Source organism: Manis javanica, chromosome 5 (genome assembly GCF_040802235.1).
Source record: "Manis javanica isolate MJ-LG chromosome 5, MJ_LKY, whole genome shotgun sequence".
NCBI classification, from domain to species: Eukaryota; Metazoa; Chordata; class Mammalia; order Pholidota; family Manidae; genus Manis; species Manis javanica.
In genome coordinates, this window is record NC_133160.1 from 138,304,474 (window position 1) to 138,329,805 (window position 25,332).

The window sequence follows — 25,332 nt, forward strand, 5'->3', positions numbered from 1 at the left end:
TTTCTAAGTTTAGGTACTAGTTTTTCTCATAAAACAATAAAATACATGAATAATAAGCTATGTTTTAAAGCGTACTTATTCATTTTCCACTTTTAATCACCAAAGGTGGCTTTACCCATTTTTTTGTCACTGATCACTACAAAAATTATTATTCCACTCTGATATAGATGGTCTACTCAAAATACCATGTGGAAGTCTATTATGGATCTTAAAATTAATTGCCAAAATGAAACTATTGATTCCACTTCTCACAAATCCCCAATTTGTTCATCCCCAACTCAGTAATGATGACACTGTCATTCAGCCAGTTGCTTAGGCAAAACGAACTAAATAAACACTTGATCTATTTTCTTCAGACTTCACATCCAATCTCTCAGTGAGTCTTATAGGCAGTATATCAAAATACATTAAAATTCAAATTACTTGTCATCATCTCCATAAGAATTGATCATCTTTTGAATGGTCTATTGCAATGGCCTTTAATATGAGTCACAACAGGCTTTTTTGGGGTGGGGAGAGGCAGGAAATTCATTGATTTTTATTGTCTTAAAAACACATATAGATGAGCCCATTATAATTTTTAAGCCACTCTTAGCAATACAAAATATACACAGAAAATATGAATATCTCTCCTCTCACCCAGTCCTCTATCTCTCCAAGGAACCATGCTTAAATGATTAATACATATCCTTTAAGTCTCTTTTTTCTTTGCTGTACAATTTTCTGTGGTTGCTAACTGCCTCCCACCCCTCACAATCTCCCAAGAGACATCTGACAATATCTGGAGGCATTTTTGCCTCTAAAACTAATTTTAGAACACCTTCATCATGCCTAAAAGAAATTCACACAGCTATTAATCCATTTTCTCCAATTCTTCTAACCTGAGGTAACTACTAATCTACGTTCTGTTTCTATGTATTTGACTACTCCGGACATTTCATATAAGTAGAATGATACAATATGTAGTATTTTGTGACTGGCATCTTTTACTTAGCATAGTGTTTTTAAGATTGATCAATTATGTAGCATGTGCCTGCATTTTATTTCTTTTCATTGCCAAATAATATTTCATTGCATTGATATGCTGCCTTTTTTATCCATTAGTTGGTAGGAATTTGTATTGTTTCTATTCTTTGCATATTATTAATAATGCTGCTATGAACATTTGTGTACAAATTTTTATGTGAACATATGTTTTCATTTCTCTTGGATATATATCTAGAAGTATAATTGCTGAATCATGATGAAACTCTCCATTTTACTTTTTGAGAAATTGCCAGACTGTTTTCCAAAGTGACTGCACCACTCTTACCAGCAATGTGTGAGTTCCATTTCTTTACATCCTTCTGAATATTAGTTACTTGATTATAATGTTATTTTGATTATAGTCATCCAAGTGGGTATTTGGTAGTATATCATCATGATTTTGGTTTTTGTCTCCTAATGACTAATGACTTTTGTTAGAGTCGGCAGTTAGACAGGCATGAGCAGGAGTGGAGAAAAGAGGGTGGCAGGTCCCCGAGTCTCCACCCAGAGACTAGCCTAACTCCCTCACACCAACCCCATTTGTGGTTCAGCACAACTGATAAGCAAAAGATACAGTCAGTGGGACCTTCCCAGTTTTAGAGCATACGCTCTTAAGGAAGACCTTGTTCCTAATGACCCTGAGGCCATCATAATATAATTATTACAACATTAACTTTATATTTTTGGCCCCGCTGTGGGTTTCTGGGTTTCTCTTAGATGATCATGAGAAAAATGATAAACACAAGTTTACACAAAGAAGCTAAAGGGGAAGGAACAAGACACATCCAGAAGATAATATGAGAATGACAAAATGAGAGGAAGGATAAAAGGCACAATGTAAAACCCACTGAGCAGCTACCCACCCGTGGCATCAGCCCACTCCTCTGTGTCTGGTGTGTACTTTCCTTCACTTTGTTAAATTAAAAAACCCTTTGCAGCCTTAACTCTCAGGTCTCTCGGCTGAATTCTTTCCTTCTAGAAGACAAATTCTGAGTAATTCCACAATCCACAGCCCAGTAACAACTTTGACCAACTTTTTATGTTTTTATTTGTCATTTGTATGTTTTCATTGGAGAAGGGTTTATTTAGGTCCTTTATCCATTTTTAAATTGGCATTTACATCTTTTTATTATTGAGCTGAAGAATCACTTATATATTCTAGATATAATTCCTTTGTAAGATATGTAATTTGCAAATTTCTTCTTCCATGATTTTTTTTTCATTTGCTTGACAGTATCCTTTAAGGCACAAATGCTTTTAATTTTGATGAAGTCCAGTTTTCAATTTAACCTTTTGTGACCTGACCCAAGTTCATGAAGAATGACTCCCATATTTTCTTCTAACAATTTTATAATTCTAGTTCTTACATTTAGGTCTAAATTCTATTTTTAATAATTTTTTGGTAGTGTGAGAAAAATTCCACCTTCATTCTTTTCATGTATCAATCTAATGTTCTAGCACTATCTGTTATATGAAAACCCTCTTTCTCCCATTCATTTATCTTGGTACCTTGTCAAAATTAAAATGAATGTAAATGTGAGAGTTAATTTTTTTGACTCTCAATTCTATTGCTTGTTCTCAATTTCTAACCTTAAGCCAGTACTACAAAGTTTGGAATTTGATTAGTTTTAAAATTGGGATGTGTGAGTTCTCCAACATTCTTCTTTATCATTACTATTTTTTCTAATCTTTTCATTACTGAAAATGGTATATTTGAATATCTATGTACTACTGTTGATTGCTTGTTTTTCTCTTCAATTCTGTTAGTTTTGTGTATTTTGGGAGGCTGTTGTTGCATGCATATGTGTTTATAATTTTTATCTCTTCCTGATAAATTTATATTTATTATTATGAAATTCCCCTATGTCTCTGTTATTTGTTGTTTTAAAGTCAATTTTATTTGCTATTTGTATAATGCATCAGTATTTTTATGGTTGCTACTTTTCATCCTCTTCTTTTTAATCTATTTGGATGTTTGATCCTAAAGTGTGTCACCTGTAAACCATGTATAGATGGATCTGCTGGGTTTGTTATCCAGTTTCACTAACTCTGCCTTTTGATCAGATTGTTTAATCCACTTACACTTAATGATATTATTGATGTGTTTGGAATTACATCTTCTACTTTGTTTTTTGTTTTCTTTATGTCTCATGTGTTTTTTGTTCCTATTTTTTGTCTTATGGCTTTTTAATTTTTTGCATTAACTGAACATTTTGTAGAATAACGTTTTCATTCCCTTAATGTTTTTAAACTATATATCATTTTAGTTATTTTCTTAGTAGTTGTTCCAGAGCTTACCATATATACCTCAACTTATCAGAATTTACTTCAGATTTATGCTAAGTTCATTTCAATGAGATAAAGAAATATTGCTCCTGTATAGCTCTACTTCCTCTTCCACCTCTCTCATGTGTTACTATTGTTATACATACTGCATCAATGTATGATATCGATGCATTGTTAAAACTATTACTTTATATATATATATATATTTGTCCTTTAAAGAAGTACAGAGAAGAAATGAGAACAAACATATATAGAGTTCAGTTTCACTCCCATCTACTCTACTCCTTTGTGTATTTTTGTCAAATATATTACATTTCTTTGTGTTGTAACTCCAACACAATTTATAAGTAGACGGATATAGATACAGATATAGATACAGGTATATAGACATATATAATTGCTTTGAAATGAAGTAAGAATAGAAAGGTGACATAACATTCATTTGTAATGATTATAACTATGTAATTACTGGCATTTGGGCTTTTTTTTTTTTGTCGTGGTGGTTGTTTTGAATTTCTGTGTAAGATCACTTGATTTAGGCCTGAAGAAAATTTAGCTGCTAACTTTAACTTTTTCCTTTATATTTGACAATAAAATCAGTCATTTTTCTCTTGCTGCGTTCATGATTTTCTTTCTATTTCTGTTGGTTTTAACACATTCACTGTGATGTCTGTGTGTAGATTTCTTTGCTTTCATCCTATTTGCAGTTCATCGAATTTCTAGGATGTACAGAATAATGATTGTCATCAAATTTGGAAAGATTTCAGCCATAATTTCTATGACTATTTTTTCTATTTCTTTCTTCCAGTCTAGAACATATTAAAATTATGAAGGTCAAACATAAAGGATAATTCATGACTAACCTAAAAAGAGAAGCAGATGTCATTTCATAATTTCTTAAAGAAGGTAGACTGGTGAATGGAAGAGTAACATAGTAAAGAATTTGTAAAAATATGCTAGCATGCTAGCAGCAAAGTGAAATAAGACAGTTATTAAATAAATGTGATAATTTTTTAAAAATTAAAAAATAGAGGGGCAGAGCCAGGATGGCGGTGTGAGTAGAGCAGTGGAAATCTCCTCCCCAAAACACATAGAGCTATGAAAATATAACAAAGAAAAATCTTCCTAAAATAGAGACCACAGGACACAGGACAACATCCAGACCACATCCACACCTGCAAGGAACCAGCGCCTTGCGAAGGGGGTAAGATACAAGCCCCGGCCCGGCGGGACCCGAGCGCCCCTCCCCCTGGCTCCCGGCGGGTGGAGAGAAACCGGAGCGGTTTTTTTTTTTTTTTTGGCCAGTGCTTTTTGGAAGCCTTAGAGGGACGGGCCCCCGTTGCTGGGGACGTAGGGTGGCGGGACCGGTGATCAGGTGCCTGGGAACGGCGCTGGAGGACAAAGAACACCCCACGTTTCTCCCTGCGGGACCGGCGGGCGGGTGCCTGAGACCGGTGCCTGAGGACGGAGGAGGTCGCGCGTTTTTCCCCTTTTTTTTTTTTTCTCTTTTTGGCGAGCGCTTTTTGGAAGCCTTGAAGGGACGGGGACCCCAGTGCTAGGGAGGCAGGGTGGTGGGACTGGTGAGCAGGTGCCTGGGACCGGCGCCTGAGGACAAAGAATATCCCACGTTTTTCCCTGCGGGACCGGTGGGCGGGTGCCTGAGACCGGCACTTGAGGACAGAGGAAATCGCGCATTTCTCCCCTTTTTTTTTTCTCTTTTCTGCTAGTGCTTTTTGGAAGCCTAAAAGGGACAGGGACCCCGGTGCTAGGGAGGCAGGGCGGCGGGACTGGTGAGCAGGTGCCTGGGACCGGCACCTGAGGACAAAGAATATCCCGCGTTTTTCCCTGTGGGACCGGTGGGTGGATGCCTGAGACCGGCACCTGAGGACGGAAGAAATCGCGTGTTTTTCCCCTTTTTTTCTCTCTTTTTGGCGAGTGCTTTTTGGAAGCCTTGAAGGGACAGGGACCCCGGTGCTAGGGAGGCAGGGCGGCGGGACTGGTGAGCGGGTGCCTGGGACCAGTGCCTGAGGACAAAGAATATCGAGCGTTCCTTCCCTGTGGGACCGGTGGGTGGGTGCTTTTTGGAAGCCTTGAAAGGACAGGGACCCTGGTGCTAGGGAGACAGGGCAGCAGGACCAGTGAGCGGGTGCCTGGGACCGGCACCTGAGGACAAAAAAAAAAAAAAAAAAAAAAAAAAAAATCGCTTGTTTTTTCCTTTTTGTTGCTGTTGTTGTTTTGGTTTGGAGAGTGCTTTTTGGAAGTCTTAAAGGGGCAGGACAGGTCACTTAGACCAGAGGCAGGGAATCTGGGGATCTCTGGGCACTCTAACCCCCTGGGCAGCAGGGAGCACAGAGGCCCCTTACGGAGATAAATAGTCTCCTGGCTGCTCCCCCTCCAACGGGGCTCCACCATTTTGGAGGAACAGCCCCAGCCAGGCCAAGCCCACAGCAACAGCAGAGATAAACCCCAAAGCAACTGGGCAGGAAGCAGAAGCCCTGTCTGCGCACAGCTGCCCAGCACAAGCCACTAGAGGGCGCTATTCTCCCAGGAAAAGGCTACAAACCAACAAGAAGGGAAGCTCTTCCAGCGGTCACTTGTACCAGCTCTGCAAACTATCTCTATCACCATGAAAAGGCAAAACTACAGGCAGACAAAGATCACAGAGACAACACCTGAGAAGGAGACAGACCTAACTAGTCCTCCTGAAAAAGAATTCAAAATAAAAATCATGAACATGCTGACAGAGATGCAGAAAAAAATGCAAGAGCAATGGGATGAGATGCAGAGAAAAATGCAAGAGCAGTGGGATGAAGTCCGGAAGGAGATCACAGATGTCAGGAAAGAGATCACAGAAGTGAAACAATCCCTGGAAGGATTTATAAGCAGAATGGATAAGATGCAAGAGGCCATTGAAGGAATAGAAGCCAGAGAACAGGAACGTATAGAAGCTGACATAGAGAGAGATAAAAGGATCTCCAGGAATGAAACAACACTAAGAGAAATATGTGACCAATACAAAAGGAAAAACATTCGTATTATAGGGATACCAGAAGAGGAAGAAAGAGGAAAAGGGATAGAAAGTGTCTTTGAAGAAATAATTGCTGAAAACTTCCCCAAACTGGGGGAAGAAATAATCGAACAGACCATGGAATTATACAGAACCCCCAACAGAAAGGATCCAAGGAGGACAACACCAAGACACATAATAATTAAAATGGCAAGGATCAAGGACAAGGAAAGAGTTTTAAAGGCAGCTAGAGAGAAAAAGGTCACCTATAAAGGGAAACCAATCAGGCTAACATCAGACTTCTCAACAGAAACCCTACAGGCCAGAAGAGAATGGCATGATATACTTAATGCAATGAAACAGAAGGGCCTTGAACCAAGGATACTGTATCCAGCACGACTATCATTTAAATATGATGGTGGGATCAAACAATTCCCAGACAAGCAAAAGCTGAGGGAATTTGCTTCCCACAAACCACCTCTACAGGGCATCCTACAGGGACTGCTCTAGATGGGAGCACCCCTAAAAAGAGCACAGAACAAAACACACAACATATGAAGAATGGAGGAGGAGGAATAAGAAGGGAGAGAAGAAAAGAATCTCCAGACAGTGTATATAACAGCTCAATAAGCGAGCTAAGTTAGGCAGTAAGATACTAAAGAAGCTAACCTTGAACCTTTGGTAACCACGAATCTAAAGCCTGCAATGGCAATAAGTACATATCTTTCAATAGTCACCCTAAATGTAAATGGACTTAATGCACCAATCAAAAGACATAGAGTAATAGAATGGATAAAAAAGCAAGACCCATCTATATGCTGCTTACAAGAAACTCACCTTAAACCCAAAGATAAGCATAGACTAAAAGTCAAGGGATGGAAAAACATATTTCAGGCAAACAACAGTGAGAAGAAAGCAGGGGTTGCAGTACTAATATCAGACAAAATAGACTTCAAAACAAAGAAAGTAACAAGAGATAAAGAAGGCCACTACATAATGATAAAGGGCTCAGTCCAAAAAGAGGATATAACCATTCTAAATATATACGCACCCAATACAGGAGCACCAGCATATGTGAAGCAAATACTAACAGAACTAAAGAGGGAAATAGACTGCAATGCATTCATTGTAGGAGACTTCAACACACCACTCACCCCAAAGGATAGATCCACCGGGCAGAAAATAAGTAAAGACACACAGGCACTGAACAACACACTAGAACAGATGGACCTAATAGACATCTATAGAACTTTACATCCAAAAGCAACAGGATATACATTCTTCTCAAGTGCACATGGAACATTCTCCAGAATAGACCACATACTAGCTCACAAAAAGAGCCTCAGTAAATTCCACAATATTGAAATTCTACCAACCAATTTTTCAGACCACAAAGGTATGAAAGTAGAAATAAATTCTAGAAAGTAAACAAAAAGGCTCACAAACACATGGAGGCTTAACAACATGCTACTAAATAATCAATGGATCAATGAACAAATCAAAATAGAGATCAAGGAATATATAGAAACAAATGACAACAACAACACTAAGCCCCAACTTCTGTGGGATGCAGCAAAAGCAGTCTTAAGAGGAAAGTATATAGCAATCCAGGCACACTTGAAGAAGGAAGAACAATCCCAAATGAATAGTCTAACATCACAATTATTAAAACTGGAAAAAGAAGAACAAATGAGGCCTAAAGTCAGCAGAAGGAGGGACATAATAAAGATCAGAGAAGAAATAAACAAAATTGAGAAGAATAAAACAATAGCAAAAATCAACGAAACCAAGAGCTGGTTCTTTGAGAAAATAAACAAAATAGATAAGCCTCTAGCCCAACTTATTAAGAGAAAAAGAGAGTCAACACAAATCAACATAATCAGAAATGAGAATGGAAAAATCACGACAGACTCCACAGAAATACAAAGAATTATTAAAGACTACTATGAAAACCTATATGCCAACAAGCTGGAAAACCTAGAAGAAATGGACAACTTCCTAGAAAAATACAACCTCCCAAGACTGACCAAGGAAGAAACACAAAAGTTAAACAAACCAATTACAAGCAAAGAAATTGAAACAGTAATCAAAAAACTACCCAAGAACAAAACCCCGGGGCCGGACGGATTTACCTCGGAATTTTATCAGACACACAGAGAAGACATAATACCCATTCTCCTTAAAGTGTTCCACAAAATAGAAGAAGAGGGAATACTCCCAAACTCATTCTATGAAGCCAACATCACCCTAATACCAAAACCAGGAAAAGACCCCACCAAAAAAGAAAATTACAGACCAATATCCCTGATGAATGTAGATGCAAAAATACTCAATAAAATATTAGCAAACAGAATTCAACAGTATATCAAAAGGATCATACACCATGACCAAGTGGGGTTCATCCCAGGGATGCAAGGATGGTACAACATTCGAAAATCCATCAACATCATCCACCACATCAACAAAAAGAAAGACAAAAACCACATGATCATCTCCATAGATGCTGAAAAAGCATTTGACAAAATTCAACATCCATTCATGATAAAAACTCTCAGCAAAATGGGAATAGAGGGCAAGTACCTCAACATAATAAAGGCCATATATGATAAACCCACAGCCAGCATTATACTGAACAGCGAGAAGCTGAAAGCATTTCCTCTGAGATCGGGAACCAGACAGGGATGCCCACTCTCCCCACTGTTATTTAACATAGTACTGGAGGTCCTAGCCACGGCAATCAGACAAAACAAAGAAATACAAGGAATCCAGATTGGTAAAGAAGAAGTTGAACTGTCACTATTTGCAGATGATATGATACTGTACATAAAAAACCCTAAAGACTCCACTCCAAAACTACTAGAACTGATATCGGAATACAGCAAAGTTGCAGGATACAAAATCAACACACAGAAATCTGTAGCTTTCCTATACACTAACAACGAATCAATAGAAAGAGAAATCAGGAAAACAATTCCATTCACCATTGCATCAAAAAGAATAAAATACCTAGGAATAAACCTAACCAAGGAAGTGAAAGACTTATACTCTGAAAACTACAAGTCACTCTTAAGAGAAATTAAAGGGGACACTAATAAATGGAAACTCATCCCATGCTCATGGCTAGGAAGAATTAATATCGTCAAAATGGCCATCCTGCCCAAAGCAATATACAGATTTGATGCAATCCCTCTCAAATTACCAGCAACATTCTTCAATGAATTGGAACAAATAATTCAAAAATTCATATGGAAACACCAAAGACCCCGAATAGCCAAAGCAATCCTGAAAAAGAAGAATAAAGTAGGGGGGATCTCACTCCCCAACTTCAAGCTCTACTACAAAGCCATAGTAATCAAGACAATTTGGTACTGGCACAAGAACAGAGCCACAGACCAGTGGAACAGATTAGAGACCCCAGAAATTAACCCAAACATATATGGTCAATTAATATTTGATAAAGGAGCCATGGACATACAATGGCAAAATGACAGTCTCTTCAACAGATGGTGCTGGCAAAACTGGACAGCTACATGTAGGAGAATGAAACTGGACCATTGTCTAACCCCATATACAAAGGTAAACTCAAAATGGATCAAAGACCTGAATGTAAGGCATGAAACCATTAAACTCTTGGAAAAAAACATAGGCAAAAACCTCTTAGACATAAACATGAGTGATCTCTTCTTGAACATATCTCCCCGGGCAAGGAAAACAACAGCAAAAATGAGCAAGTGGGACTACATTAAGCTGAAAAGCTTCTATACAGCAAAAGACACCATCAATAGAACAAAAAGGAACCCTACAGTATGGGAGAATATATTTGAAAATGACAGATCCGATAAAGGCTTGACGTCCAGAATATATAAAGAGCTCACACGCCTCAACAAACAAAAAACAAATAACCCAATTAAAAAATGGGCAGAGGAACTGAACAGACAGTTCTCCAAAAAAGAAATACAGATGGCCAAGAGACACATGAAAAGATGCTCCACATTGCTAATTATCAGAGAAATGCAAATTAAAACTACAATGAGGTATCACCTCACACCAGTAAGGATAGCTGCCATCCAAAAGACAAACAACAACAAATGTTGGCGAGGCTGTGGAGAAAGGGGAACCCTCCTACACTGCTGGTGGGAATGTAAATTAGTTCAACCATTGTGGAAAGCAGTTTGGAGGTTCATCAAAATGCTCAAAACAGACCTACCTTTTGACCCAGGAATCCCACTCCTAGGAATTTACCCTAAGAACGCAGCAATCAAGTTTGAGAAAGACAGATGCACCCCTATGTTTATCGCAGCACTATTTACAATAGCCAAGAATTGGAAGCAACCTAAATGTCCATCGGTAGATGAATGGATAAAGAAGATGTGGTACATATACACAATGGAATACTACTCAGCCATAAGAAGTGGAAAAATCCAACCATTTGCAGCAACATGGATGGAGCTGGAGAGTATTATGCTCAGTGAAATAAGCCAAGCGGAGAAAGAGAAATACCAAATGATGTCACTCATCTGAGGAGTATAGGAACAAAGGAAAAACTGAAGGAACAAAACAGCAGTGAAGTTACAGAACCCAAAAATGGACTAACAGGTACCAAAGGGAAAGGAACTGGGGAGGATGGGTGGGCAGGGAGGGATAAGGGGGGGAAGAAAAAGGGGGTTATTAAGATTAGCATGCATGGGGGGGAGGGAGCAAGGGGAGGGTGGGCTGCACAACACAGAGAGGACAAGTAGTGACTCTACAACATTTTGCTAAGCTGATGGACAGTAACCGTAATGTGGTTGTTAGGGGGGACCTGATATAGGGGAGAGCATAGTAAACATAGTATTCTTCATGTAAGTGTAGATTAAAAATTTAAAAAAAAAAAAAAAAAAAAAAGAAAGAAAGAAAGAAAGAAGGAAAAGGGGGATTACTCCTTAACAGGATAAAACTATTGGTAAATCAAAGATCAACGCATGCTTTAAATATCCTTAATGTTGATCACTTAAAGGGTGTCAGATGATCAGCTATGGAGGTACTCTTTTCTGATAATATTCCTTTCTCTTAATTAAAAAAAAAAAAAAAAAAAAAGCAGTTACTGTGTGCTGACCTCCAATGAGTTCTGCACAGTGGTATAGAGGGCATGTCAAAGTGTGGGCAAAGGGTCTGCTTGTTTCTATGCAGGAGATCAAGGCCTAGCTTGGATACCCAGAAAATGAACTAAGATACGATATGAGGAGGAGCTTCCGGCATCAGCACTCTCTGGAGGACTTGTGCCGGGGGATGATCATCAAAAAGCCTCCACAGGGATTCAGACGATGCTGCGGTTGTGGCTGCATCCAGCCCACCATCTCCTGGACTTGCCATAAGAATGAGGAGGGAGATGTCTAGGCTGGCATGTGCATACAGTGAGACAACGAATTTGACCGGATCTGTACTGTTGGAACTCAACCAGGAGTTGGGAGGGGTGCAAGTTGTAGCACTCCAAAATCTCATGACTATAGACTATCTATGGTTAAAAGAACATATGGGATGTGAACAGATCCCAGAAATGGGCTGCTTTAATTTGTCTGATGGTTCAAGTACAGTTGGACAATATCCATCATATCATAGATAAATTTTCACAAATGCCTAGGGTGCCTAAATGGTTTTCTTGGCTTCACTGGAGATGGATGGTAATTATAGATTTGCTTTGTTTATGTCACCGTATTCCTATTATGTTAATATATGTGTGCAAATTAGTTAGTAGTTTAAAACCTATACATACTTAAGGTACTATACAAGAAGATATGTCAAAGAAATAATCAATCCTCCCAAGTTTCCTTCGTATGCTACATCTATAGCTTTTCTTCTTCCTTCCTAATTACAACCCTTAAATAGAATTCGTGCCTCATATCGAATTTACCGAGTATCATAATTCCTCCAGGTGGTAAAGATACCTTGAGACAAGTGCTGGGCATAGAAGCCACAGGGCATAAATCTGCAAAGAAGTAAAAAGCTAACCTTTGCAAACAATATGGCTTCTCTCTCACGTACCAACTTTACATTTCCCTGTATGGCCCCGGAAGATGACTGGTTAGCCAGAGACGGGTAAGATTCCTCAAGGGAGGAACAACCTAAGACAGGCACAGTCGCAGGGGGGCCATCAGGTGAGAATTTGGGGATCAACAGAGGTGAGGCTCAGAACCTCACCCCCCCCTGCTTTGAGAGAAATCTGCATCCGTGGATGTCTTGATGCCCTTGTCTAGCCTGGATTAATACTTAGTCCATAGGCACACACCTGATCATCTGATCATCTACATTTGCCTTCTTACAGCACTAAACTATGTTTTCTACACCTTTATCTTGCATCTACCTACCACTTCAGCATTTTATTAAAAATAAAAATAATAATAATAGTAGGAGAAATGGGGGATCAACATATAGATCAAGTACAAAAATCAAACGAATATTCATATTTGACCTGATTGTTTATAGGTCATATTGCATGATCAAAACCGAAAGTTTCTGTGATGACTGCCCTTGTACTGTTCACCATGTAAGAATTTATTCACTATGTAAGAATTCGTTCACCATGTAAGAACTTGTTCGTTATGCTTCAGAAGATTGGAGACTGACGAGAATTAGGCTTGAGATGGATTAATGATTGTACATTGAGCGTTGACCCCCCTATACTGAATTTTATTGTTGTTAACAACCATTTGATCAATAAATATGAGAGATGCCCTCTCAAAAAAAAAAAAAAAAAAAAAATAGAACTACTATATCATCCAGTAATTCTACCTCTGGGTATATAGTCAAAGGAAATGAAATCTGGATCTCAGATGGCCATACTCCATGTTCATTGCAGCATTATTCACAAGAGCCAAGATATGGAAATTATCTAAGCGTCTGTCTCCAAATGAATGGATAAAGAAGATGTGAATGGAGTATCATTCAGCCATCAGAAATAAGAAAATCCTGCCATTTGTGACATCATAGATGGACCTTGAGGGCATTATGCTACTGAGTGAAGTAAATCAAAGAAAAATACTGTATGGTATTACTTATATGTAGAATATTTTTAAAGTCAAACTCAGAGAAACAGAGAGTAGGATAGTGGTTGCCAGGGGCTGGAAGGTGGGGGAAACATAGAGATATTCATCAAAGGGTATAAACTTTCAGTTATAAGACGAGTAAGTTCTGAAGATCTAATGTACAGCATGGTGACTATAGTTAATAGTTCCGTATTGTTAATTTGGAATTTGCTGAGAGCAAATCTTAAGCAATCTCACCACACACATACACACAAAGGTAACTATAAACTTGACTGTGGTAATCATTTCACAATGTTTATGTATATCAAACCATCACGTTGTACACTTCAAATATATATAATTTTTTCAACTATACTTGGGGCTTGACAAAATTAAAATAAGTTGTGCTTATTTTTAAAAATAATCAGTTTCTGCAATGGTTGAGTAGTCTCTTGTGCATAAACTTGTATCTTTCCTCTTGCTAAAAATGATTTTTTAAATAGAATTGTTTTATTATTGAAATAACTTTCATACTAAACTCACACTTTTTAGCACACAGTTCTGTAAGTTTTGGCAGACACGTAACACCATTACAATCAAGACATAGGACTATTATGTCCATAACTTCCCCAAAGTCCCTCCTGCCCCTTTGTAGTCTTACTTTTTCCAGAATGTCACATCAATAGTCTGGCTCTTTTCACTTCCCATAATACCTTTGAGATTCATCCATGTTGTTGTATACTTTAATTCTTTTTATTGCTGAATGTAGCCCATTTATGGCTGTACCACATTTTGTTTATTGATTCACTAGGTGAAGGATATTTGTGTTATTTCTATTTTGGGGTACATATGAATAAAGCCACGTTTTGTACAAATAAACATTTGTGTACAGGCAAAAAAAAAAAAAAAATTAAAAAATAAAAATAAATATAAGAAATTTATCACAGTATTTGTGAGTTTTATATTCTGAAAAAATAGAAAAGTGATTATTTTAAATATATAATCTAAAAGTAAAACACATATCCAGCTACTAGGTTACTATATTAAGTCATTTTCTCACCCAGCTAAAAAAATTCAGAAGACACAAAACAAGAGACTTGAGAAAAATTCAACAAAAATGTAATGGTCAAGAATATGAAAACTGGAAATATATTAATTTCAAAATGGTTACAATTTCTGAGAAGGCAGATTTCTCATTTTTCTAAACTCTTAGTATACAATATGATCTATGATGAAAATGACTTATTCTCAATCTTTGAAAGATTAAAGTTATAAAAGATTAAAAGGTTATTTAAATAAAATGATCTAATAATTCTTTAGTACCTAACATTAGCTTTTTTTGATTCAGTTGAATAAACAACTATTGAACTTGTAATATGTTTTGATCACTATGGAACTAAAAAGGAAAGATCAAATTCCCTTACTCAAAGAGCTCACAGCTTAAGAAAGGATAGAAAAGGGAGAGTTTAGAATTCTGGTTTTCTGCTTTGATGCTGTTGTATTTTTCTCCAAGGTAAGGAATAAAAAGAAGACCCAAATATCTTATGGGTGGATGAGAGAGATGATGAGCTTTGCTTAAAATACAGTCTGCTTTAAATATTTCAGAAAACTCAAGTGAAGATTGGATGGGAGAAATGAGTTGCTGAATATTTTAATCTAGATTTTTGGGTTGAAGATTTAAGTTTCGATTGGTCAGTATGTAGGTGACAGACATTTGAAGCTAAGGGAGAGACAACCAATTATTCATAGAGAATGAGAAGAAACCTAAAAATGGCACTTTGGGAAATATTCAGCAAACAGATGGAAACTGAGAAAAAGGAACTATACATAGAGGAGAAACAAATAGGAAAGGAGTACATAGCACACCAGCAGCCAGTGCAGAATTTTATTTCAAAAGATTCAAATTACATAAAAGCATCAAATGTTATAGAAAAAATGTAAAATAAGATAGATTACTATTTTTTCTATTGGGTCTATCAATGGAAGGCAATTTCATAGATATTAGAAATGATAACACAATATGTTGGAGATAATTTGATTTTCAGAAGTGGAGTCATAAAGAGTAGATAACCTTTATAAGAAGTTTTGCTGTGAAGGGAGAAAAATACAGTAAGGAAAAGAAAGAAAGATGGGAAAAAGACTCAAAAAATTGTATGCCATGGATTACAGAATTGGAAACACAAGTATAATGGTGAAGGGAAACATTCAAAAAAAAAGAATAGATAATTTGTAAGATATTGATGTTAAAGTATTTTAAGTATTGATGGTACTCACTGAAAAAAACAGTTCAGGACAGGAATAGGATAGGATGCATTCTTCCAGTACAATATGAATCAGGATGAAAGATATATATCAGAGGCAGGTAAGAAGTTGAAGGAACTTATGGCCTCTATTTTCTCTAGAAAGTAAGAGAACTAAATTGTGTCAAATTAAGAGCAGTCAGTGGTATTGGAGTGTGACTCCAGAAATCACTAAAGAAGTTAGCTAGCAATTGTGCAAAATATGAAAAAAACAAAAGTGAAACATGCAAGATCCTTGCCCATTAGTGAAAAGAGCCCAGTAAAAACTTCTAATTGCACATATGATGACCCTTGTGAGTGTTATTTGTGTGGATGTGGTAAGTAGTTCATGTTCTAAAAACTAAAAAGATGGATTGTTAACAGGTGACTTTTCTAGACGTCTAGAACAAAAGGACAAAGAAGCAAAAGAAACCCTTTCTCCTTACGAAGGTTGTTTTTACTTCCAAGGGATTCACAGTTTGGAAGTGAGAATCCAAATCACTGATTTACAGCCTGCTATGGAGAAATTTCTACCGCCAAGCATCGGGTTAGGAGTCTTTAGAAAAGAACAGCGGTGATCTGAGCCCCTATCAGGCAGGGTTTCGGCTATTTCATAGCTGGTGAAAAGTGGAAACCCCGGGTGCTGACCGAGTGTGCCTGTAGTTCAGGTTGTTAGCTGATTTGTAGCAGAACGCAGCACCTCCCAAATTTTTAAGTGTAATAGAAATGAAAGGGGAATGGAAGACCGAAGTTCAGTTTATTTAGAACGATTATTAAAAAGTTCTCATTTTTACTTACCTTGGTCAAGTGGAAGAAGGAAAAGGAGCCTCCTACCGCTGTGTCCTCCTGGAGTGTTTCAGAGGCAGTTAGTTCATCTGGGCTGCATTGTTTTGCCAGTAGGACTTTACCCTGCCCTTTAAGAAAAAAAAAATCTCCTTTTTCTTTGCTTTCTCTCTAACATGCAAACCATTGTTATTTTTTTTCAGCCACACTTTTTCAACTGTTACCAAGATGTTCATGATTCTCAAAGCTCTAATTCCAGTCCTGATACCTCCAAGACTCCAGTCCTGAATTTAAGTGTTTACTTACTCTACCTGACTATCCCATGTATTTACTCCAACTCAGAATACCTCAACTGAACATGTATTCTCCAATGTGTCCCTCACCTTTTTTTTTTTTAACTCTCTATCCATTTAAAGGCATCACTATCTATCTAGGCATTCAAACTTGTGTGAAAGTCTTAATTTATTTTTCCTTCACAATTTCCAGTTGACAAGTCCGATCCATCCTTTATTTGCACCACAGCTTCTACAGCCTGCCTGCCACTCCTTAGAAGAGGCACTCATTTCCCAGGGCCTCCAGTCTCTCCCCCATCCAATCCACCCTCATAATTTCACTGACTGAAATGATCATTCTAAAGCTCAAAACAGAGGGCGTTATTTGCTCAGTAGCTCACAGTAACCAGTACAATAAATAAAAAGAGATTCTTTATGGTCATCCTTCATTATCTGCTCTCTGATCAGTTTTCAAGATTTTCTACCACATCATGAAATCAGTTACTAGTGGGTTAGCCTAGAGTGAGAATACAAAGAAAAAAAAAACAACAGACAAAAATCCTTTGCACTCATAGAGTGTGTATTCAAATGGAAGGGATAAGAAAGATAATGAATAATAATAATAATAGCAGTAATTGCTATGGAGAGCACAGAGCAAATTTAGGGGAACTGAATTGAGTTTTGGTTTGGGAAGAGATTACAATTTATATAGTGTGGTCAGGGGAGGTGTCATTCATTGAAGTGATATTTGTGAAGGGACTTGAAGTACATGTAAATTGTAACTTGCACAACTTGTTTTACTTTGCACTATTTTTTTCAAAGCACTTCTCATGTTCTAACATTTATATGTAAGTTACTTATTATTATTCCCCCACCATTAAATGATTAGCTTCATAAAATATACATACTTACCCTGTTCATTGATTCCTAGTTCCAGGAATAATACCCAGCACATGATAGTATCCCAATAAATATTTGGTGTCTGTTGTATCACATTGAATTGGACTTTAGTCCCTTTAGAAGAATGTACTAAGTTAAAACAAATCTGGGCTATACCCAAACTCATATATTTCAAAATAAAAATTTGCCATGTAATCTCATTGTGAAAAAATTCAGTTTCTTGGCTTCATATATTAGTCTCACAAGTTAACTTCATTGTGTAAAGCCTGAAGCCACAGCAGCTGGAACAACATATGCAATTTTGTTCCCTGCTTGTTCAGAAGGATAGAGATGGTACAGAACCAGAAATGAGAGCAACAGATATTATAGACATATCCTAGGAGCATCATTTACCTTAGTTTGTAATGAACACTTGTATTGCAGCTATCATAAATATCAGAGATCTGATCATTTAATTTTCTAATGTTAAAATGAATTGCTCTAACATCAGAACAGAATTTCAAGACTGAATATCTGAGTTTCATTTGAGTCTCCTCAGACAGTTCTGAAACATCTTTCCCTCTTTTGGTACTATTTTAAGCCACTACTTACTGATTGTTAATTACATGCTGGACATATCTTCATATTTGATTTTCACAAAATTCCTACAAAGTAGATTTTATTATCTCTATTTTGTCATTGACAAAATGAGGAGGAGAAAGTTCAAATAAGTTGTCTCAAAGTTACATTCACAAAGTAAATGGCGTAGGGGAGATCTGAAGCTGTATCTGACAGCATTCAAAATGCATACTTTTAACATATATTGTATACTGCCTTAAACTGCAAAAAGAAAAGTATCATTTTAATATATAATTGTATAGCATGTTTTCAACTGTCAGATTTTTTTTTAAGACAAAGAATGTTACTATGTTTAAAAGACAGCAAACTTGGCTTTTTGCTTTAAATTCTATATTTTTCAGGAAATTAGGACCAACCTATATTTTTCATGTAAAATTTGAAGAAATTGTAAACTTAAATGATTAAGAGTCTCTAGAATTTATATTTATTTGTAATTTGTTTTCTTTTATAATAAAATGATGCATGCTAAATGTAAGACATTGAAGTGGTATATTTTAAAATAGAAAAAAAGATGGTAAACTCAGCAAACAGGCCACCACCCAGAGTTAGCTGCTCTCACTATTTGGTGGGAAATGCTTCCACTATCTTTATTAAGCCTGTTTGCAAATATATTCCTGTAGACATATTCATATAAGTATCTGTATTTCTGGATTTATTCATGAAATTTTTATTTGTTCAATTTGTCTTTCACTTGTCATCTTCATATAAACCCAATGGTTAACAGGGAAAAATTTGGAACTAATTTTCAAACTAATCTTGAATCTGTTTTCCCTCGAGGTTTTTTTTTTCCTTGATGCATGACAGTCATTTGTCTAAACTTGTTCCCTTCATATGAAGTAAAACTAGCAAAGAGGCTCCTCAGAGAGGGCTATAATCCCCAGCATTGGCTTCTACTTAATGTACTGATTGCCTGAATCCAAGTTGGTGTTCTAGAAGCTCACTCATGTCACTGATAACACATTGCATGATGGCTAATACACTGGTCAGTGTAAATCAAAGTGAAAATCACATGTTTGAGAACTGAGAAAAAGTCAAACCTTTATGAATATCACTCATTCACACACAGACTGTAGTAGCTTGTCTGACTTCTATTTACAGACAATTGTATATTGATTGATCTACCTAGTAGAGAGTTGAGACTGTCCTTTAAAGTAAAATGTTGGCTTCTATATTTTTACTTAATGTAGACCTATTTTAAAGAGTAAGTCTGTATGAATATGTCACTTATTTTTAGCTTGTATAATCCTTGGTCTCAAGTCTTCCCTTTCCAACTCTTGTCTCATTTACATGATGATCTTACAAACAGAAAAAAATTTTTTTTAATGAAGATTGATATGCTGGTAAATGTTTACAATTGGTTCTCTAGGGGAAAAGAGCTCTCATTCGCAGCATTTGCTAATTTCTTTGGTGTCAATATTTCTACTACAGCATACTTCATGTGATTTGTGACATCACTGAATACAGAAATGGCAAGAGATGTGCAGTAACATTCTGTTATGTAATACTTCCGCCAACTGAAAACAATAGACATATAAAATCTCAGAATCAGAAGTAGTAAAATGTAATAAAATGATTAGGAAAAGATGTTTAAAGTGTTTTTAACTTTGTTTAGCATAATATACTTAATTTTAAGTTCATAAAAATTATTGTTCAATAAGTCTTCACATCTTTCCTGAAAACTTAACCATTTGTATGTGTGAACTGGTAGAGGCCAGCTTCAGTGCACCACTGTCTTATAGTTTGAAACTTCACCCAAGATCTTAGTTTTGTAGCAAATTAATTCAAACTTATTTACTGAATTACTATGATATGTTAAAGACTGTGAAATACTGCAACTATTAGGCTGGATGGGTATTCAGGAAAACCAGGAGATATGAAAGAGCAACTCAACTGTTTTCTGTTACCCAAAGTTCTTTGCCAACAGCACCACAGAGTTGTTTAGAAATTTTCTAGTAAAGTTACTACTCCATTTTCTTTATAATCAGTTTCTCAATCGCTAATTTGAAAGAATTAAAAGTCATCTAAACTCAGCCTTGTCTGTGAAATATTGAATATTTTGTTTTCATACTGATTTGTTATTTCAGAAATTATACATTTTACTAGTGTCTATAATATGTGATACTGTCTTTAAATGATATTTGCTTATAACACATTGACTGTACTTTTTTTTATAGGAGAAGTGGAAAAAGGTATATGGAATGTACTCATGTTAGCCATAAAACCCAAGGAATTAATATCAAAATCATGATAGGTAATTAAATTAATAATTATGAATCATCATGGGAAGGAAATGATATTTAGTTTCTAAACTGTCCTTATGAGTCCCATTATTTTCAGCAATTTCATAAAAAATGTTATACTTTATAAATATAAATACATTTTTTTAAAAAATACAACTTTAATGATTTGCCTTGCTCTCTTTCCACCATAGTTATTTCTTCAATTAGTTAAGTAGTAAACAACTGTGAGATGTCAGACTCTGGGCTGCCTCTGGAAATCAAAATGTCCTTTTACAGAGAAACCACCAGATCTGCATTTTTAGGTTCAGCTTGAGTCATGCTCTGATGCCAACTCTGCTCAGTAAGGAAAGACAAGGGTTTGGCCAGCAGGTCAGGAATTCAGCATGACTCTCCTGCGTTCTCATGTCTGTGTTGCAGTACTGGGTCTTTTTCTACCCTCACCCAACCCCTGCCTTGTAGCTTGGTCCCAGTAGTAGTCCCTGTTCTCTCCCTTGAGTCCACATCTTGTCCTGATTTTCTGTTTTGGTACCTTTATACTTCAGGATTGATTTTCTCTCCACCACTAAGGCCTCACCGATATCAGTAGTTTGATTATCAGAACTTCTTTCTATACACTCGTTTTATATGTATTTAGTATCTTCAGTGCCAGATATTCTGCTAAATATTAATTATATAGCAGTACTAAAATAAATCATAATATATTTGCCCATCTTTTTAAAGGCCATGCATTTTCCTTTTGCAACCAAGATTGGTTATACCAATAATTATTATTGTAGGTTAACTAGCAACCGTAATAGCAGTTGCATGATAAATCACACATACACACATGCACACATACACACATGCACACATACACACATGCACACACAAACACAAGCATATACACAATAGCTAGGAAATCCCTGCCACTACCCTTTTCCATATTCAGTTAGTATTGATTTATAGTAACTTAGAGCAGGTTAGCTTCACCTATGCAAGAATGCTAATAGGTGGATAAAGATTAATCACATACTTTCTAAACTTGGATCCAGCTTTTCATTTTGTTCAGTCTTAATGTTTTAATAGAATCATTAGTTTGGTAGTCATTTTGGTAATGGGATCAGCAAGAGTATATGTTATGGAATCTTTGCCACTGAATGCATTTGGTTACATTAAAACAGTGAATTTCTTAAGCAAAAAATTGAGAACCTCTACTAGCTCATATAAAGAAATCATGTCACTATAATCTTCTGCAGCTGAATACATATGTTCATATTCAGTATTCAATATATAAAGGCTAAACCCATGGCCACATATTATTTTCCATGTGCTTTGGTATGGCACTTGAGCTAAAAATCATCTTTATATTTTTATAAGTTTGTAGAAGAAATCAAAGAAGAATATGTGATTGAGACCATACATGGACTACAAAATCTAAAAATATTTACTATTTGACCTTCCACAGAAAGTTTGCCAACTCCTGATGCAGACTTTGAATCAGATTCTTACTCAACAATTCAGGTATCTTTTATATCAAATGTTAACAGAATGCTGCTGAAATCTAAATTACAAGTCTTAGTTTGTGTCTAGAAGTTCAAGAATACAAATTTATTAGAAAGAGTAAAATAAAGGTTAATTTCCTTGTCTTCCTTACTGATACTTTTTAATATATAAAGGTGCTCACTTTATCTATATATTTTTGTATCTAGCTAGACATGAGACTTATGGACACTGAAAGAAAACAATGTATCCTTTAAGTTACTGAGGAATTTCAAAAACTGCCAGTTTATCTTGGAAAATTTTAACATAACTCAATCTAATGAGAGCCTATTCATATATGTCATTCCTTTCACCTTCATTTATACAATACTGATAGTTTAAATTTTTAAATGAGTATTTCATTTATTTATTTCTATGGTTCACAGAATGTGGCTAAGGGCCTAGGAAATCATTAATGATGGAAAGGACTCCCTTGCTTTTGTTGAGCTTCCTACATAAACCTGGCAAAAGCATAATACAACATATGGGCCTCACAGCAGGTATTTAAGTTCAACATACTCAGTTTTCTAACACAGCCAGAAATAACAGGGAATTCCAAAATTCTAGAGACCCTGATGGAAAACATATTCTCTTGAGATAACTAAGACACAAATCTTCAAATCAATTACGAACATACCTAACTGCTAGCAATTATTGTTCAACATCCTGAAAGTTAAACAGCATGTAGTAAATCTTAAAGAATTGTCCTTTACTAAAGTTGTTAGAATATCTTTGGAACCCAAAACTAGGGATAAATGTCAGTGTGCATGGTCCTCTCATTTGTAAAAAGTAGCCTGACAATAACATCCAGTCTGGGGTTGTAGTGAAAAACATTTAAGATTAACTTTATGATTTTAATAATTATACTGTATTATATAATGGAAAAAATGTATGTAAAAGAATTATACTTTTTTTATGAGTACATACAGAAATGTTTAGAAATGAAGAGGCATTGTGTCTAGAGCTTACTCTTAAACATTTCAGAAAATATGTAAATACACATTCACATATGCATGTACATGTGTATAGTTATTTGTGTGTATGTACATTCATGTATTTTGAGCTCTAGATGACATAGTTTATGCTATCACCATGACCCATATATACACTGGCCAACATGGCTTGATCACTACTCTCACTTTAGAAACATTTCTTGCTCATGTTAGGCCCCTGATTTCACTTTTCTTAGAGCATTTACTTGAGAAAACTTGTAATTTTAAATGTTTTCTTTCCCCTTAGAGATGTAAATCTTCTCATATCTTTTAGCCAGTTTTAACCTAACTATGTCTTTTTCCAGAACCTGGGAGTCATCCCTTTGAAATTTAATAAAGATAGTATCCCTATCTCCCCATCTCCATGGAGGGTAAGAGCCTAACTTAGATGACCTAATCATATTGACCAACCCCCTCTGTAATATCCTCCAGTACTCATCCATTAGATCACCCCAGAGTTTAAAAATCCTCCCACTTTTTATTTCAGAGAAATTTTCAGTCCCTTTCCTCTATTGCCATAGTCTTGAATAACATCTTTTCCTGTTTAACTTTATCAGTGCAATTATTCCTAGACTACACACACACACACATACATACACATGCACATACACACACAAAGGGAGAAAAGAATGACTAAGCAAATATTGTAACATTAAATGTTGGGGAAATTAAGTGAAGGACAAATAGGAATTCTTTGTACTATTTTGCAACTTTTTTATACTTTTGAAAGTATTTTAAAATGAAGAGTTAACCAATCATGCAAAAATGTACATGAAATGTCCTAGAATATCTATTAAACTATTTGAATGAACAATTCAAAAATTCCAAAAGCACACACAGGATATATGTTTTCAATAGCCATATATAAAGTAATCCAATAGTAGCTACATCAAGTTGAGGTGTATCTGTTAACATCATAAATTGCCAAGAAAAGAACTGAGAAATAATTACGGTATGTTTTACACAGAAGTAATTATGCTCAAGAGGCTGGAGGCAAATTTTGTTTTTTTGTACAAATGTTAAATTTCTTTCAATGTAAAGACCAATTAGCAATGTAAACTATTTTAAATATTTTACATGAAATTCAAAGGCAGAGATCAAAGGACTGTGTAGACTTAGAGCTACTCTAATCTTACCAATTATGCAGTCCAGTCTCACATTCAAACAGTAATATGTTCCCTGATATCCTAGGAAGTGACCTTCTTGTTCCTACATAATTATTCCTTGTATAATTACTGTAAAAAGATCCCTGGAAAAATGGATCTTGCCCATTCCAATTTCGGACTTTTTTTTTAATGTTAAAAAGAAGTTCTGCTTTCTCATAATTTCTTCTCATTAGTCTTTGCTCCATCTTCTGAAATACTTGAAACTAGATCATATGTATGATTTTTAAATATTTAAAACAGCTTTATCCATTTTCTTAAGCTAAACATTTCAACCAATCTTTCTTTAACCACCTTGGCCTCTACTGTAGTTATTTTTCCTCTTTAATAGAATACAATATTCAGACAGAACAGGTGAGAGATAGTCAGACAAGCACTTAATACAAGAGGTGGCCAAATGGTGGTAGTCACATCCAGCTTCTAAGGACAATAGTGAAAACAATGCTAGAGGCAGGGTCAGAGGTCCAGCGTGGGTCATGGGGACGCATCAAGCTCTGGTGTCTGTGGTTCAAAATAGTGACTCTGAGGTCTTCACCATACTCATTCGCTGGAACAATTCTGTGGGCCTCACTTCCAACTAGCCTCCTTTGTTCCTACACATTTTACAAGTCTCATATCCCAACTTTTCCAGCAAATCCTTCAATCTATTCCTTTGCTGCTTGAGTTGGACAGTTTCATTTTATTAGTTCTAGGAACTCTGATACCAACGTTTCTTTTCAACAAATTACCTGATTATTGAACATTTATTTTATGAATACTATGTGCTATGCCAAATGCTGTTAATATAAATGAGGCATGCCATGACCAAACTGTCATGATCTCCCTTAAAATCAATCATAGAGTAATCATTCATGGATTTATTCAAATATGTTAGATTTATTTCTAGTTTCACCTTGTATGTTGCAAAGTTACATTTGAGATATTTTAGCCACAAAGTCTGTGCACAACAGCAATCAGAGCTCAAGTTTCTTGTTCTGGAGTTGGTGTAATAAAGGTAGGAGTATGTTAGCTGTCCTAACATGAGTGCATATAGTTGGATAAGCAGCAAGGAAAAAAAACAGACCTAGGAAATTCTGGGGTCTGCAATAAGAATGTGGTCACAGAAGGAGACTAATCTGAGATTCTGTTATCAAGTTGAGATCAAAACAGGGAGAAAAATGATATGCAATGGGGAAAATATCTGAAATAATTTTTGGAATTAATTCCAGTCCATTTTGTCACTTAATTAAAGGCTATAGTCAACCTTT

General features: G+C 36.1%; 1 long non-coding RNA gene across 2 annotated transcripts in view; it reads right to left on the bottom strand.

Moving 5' to 3' along the window:
* Window positions 1-25,332, bottom strand: part of LOC140849408 (uncharacterized) — a 112,908-nt gene that overhangs the window by 70,513 nt on the left and 17,063 nt on the right. For both annotated transcript variants that reach the window (XR_012131157.1, XR_012131158.1), the window contains exon 2: window positions 16,398-16,513. This is a non-coding gene — a long non-coding RNA (uncharacterized lncRNA). The remainder of the gene's footprint in view (window positions 1-16,397; window positions 16,514-25,332) is intronic.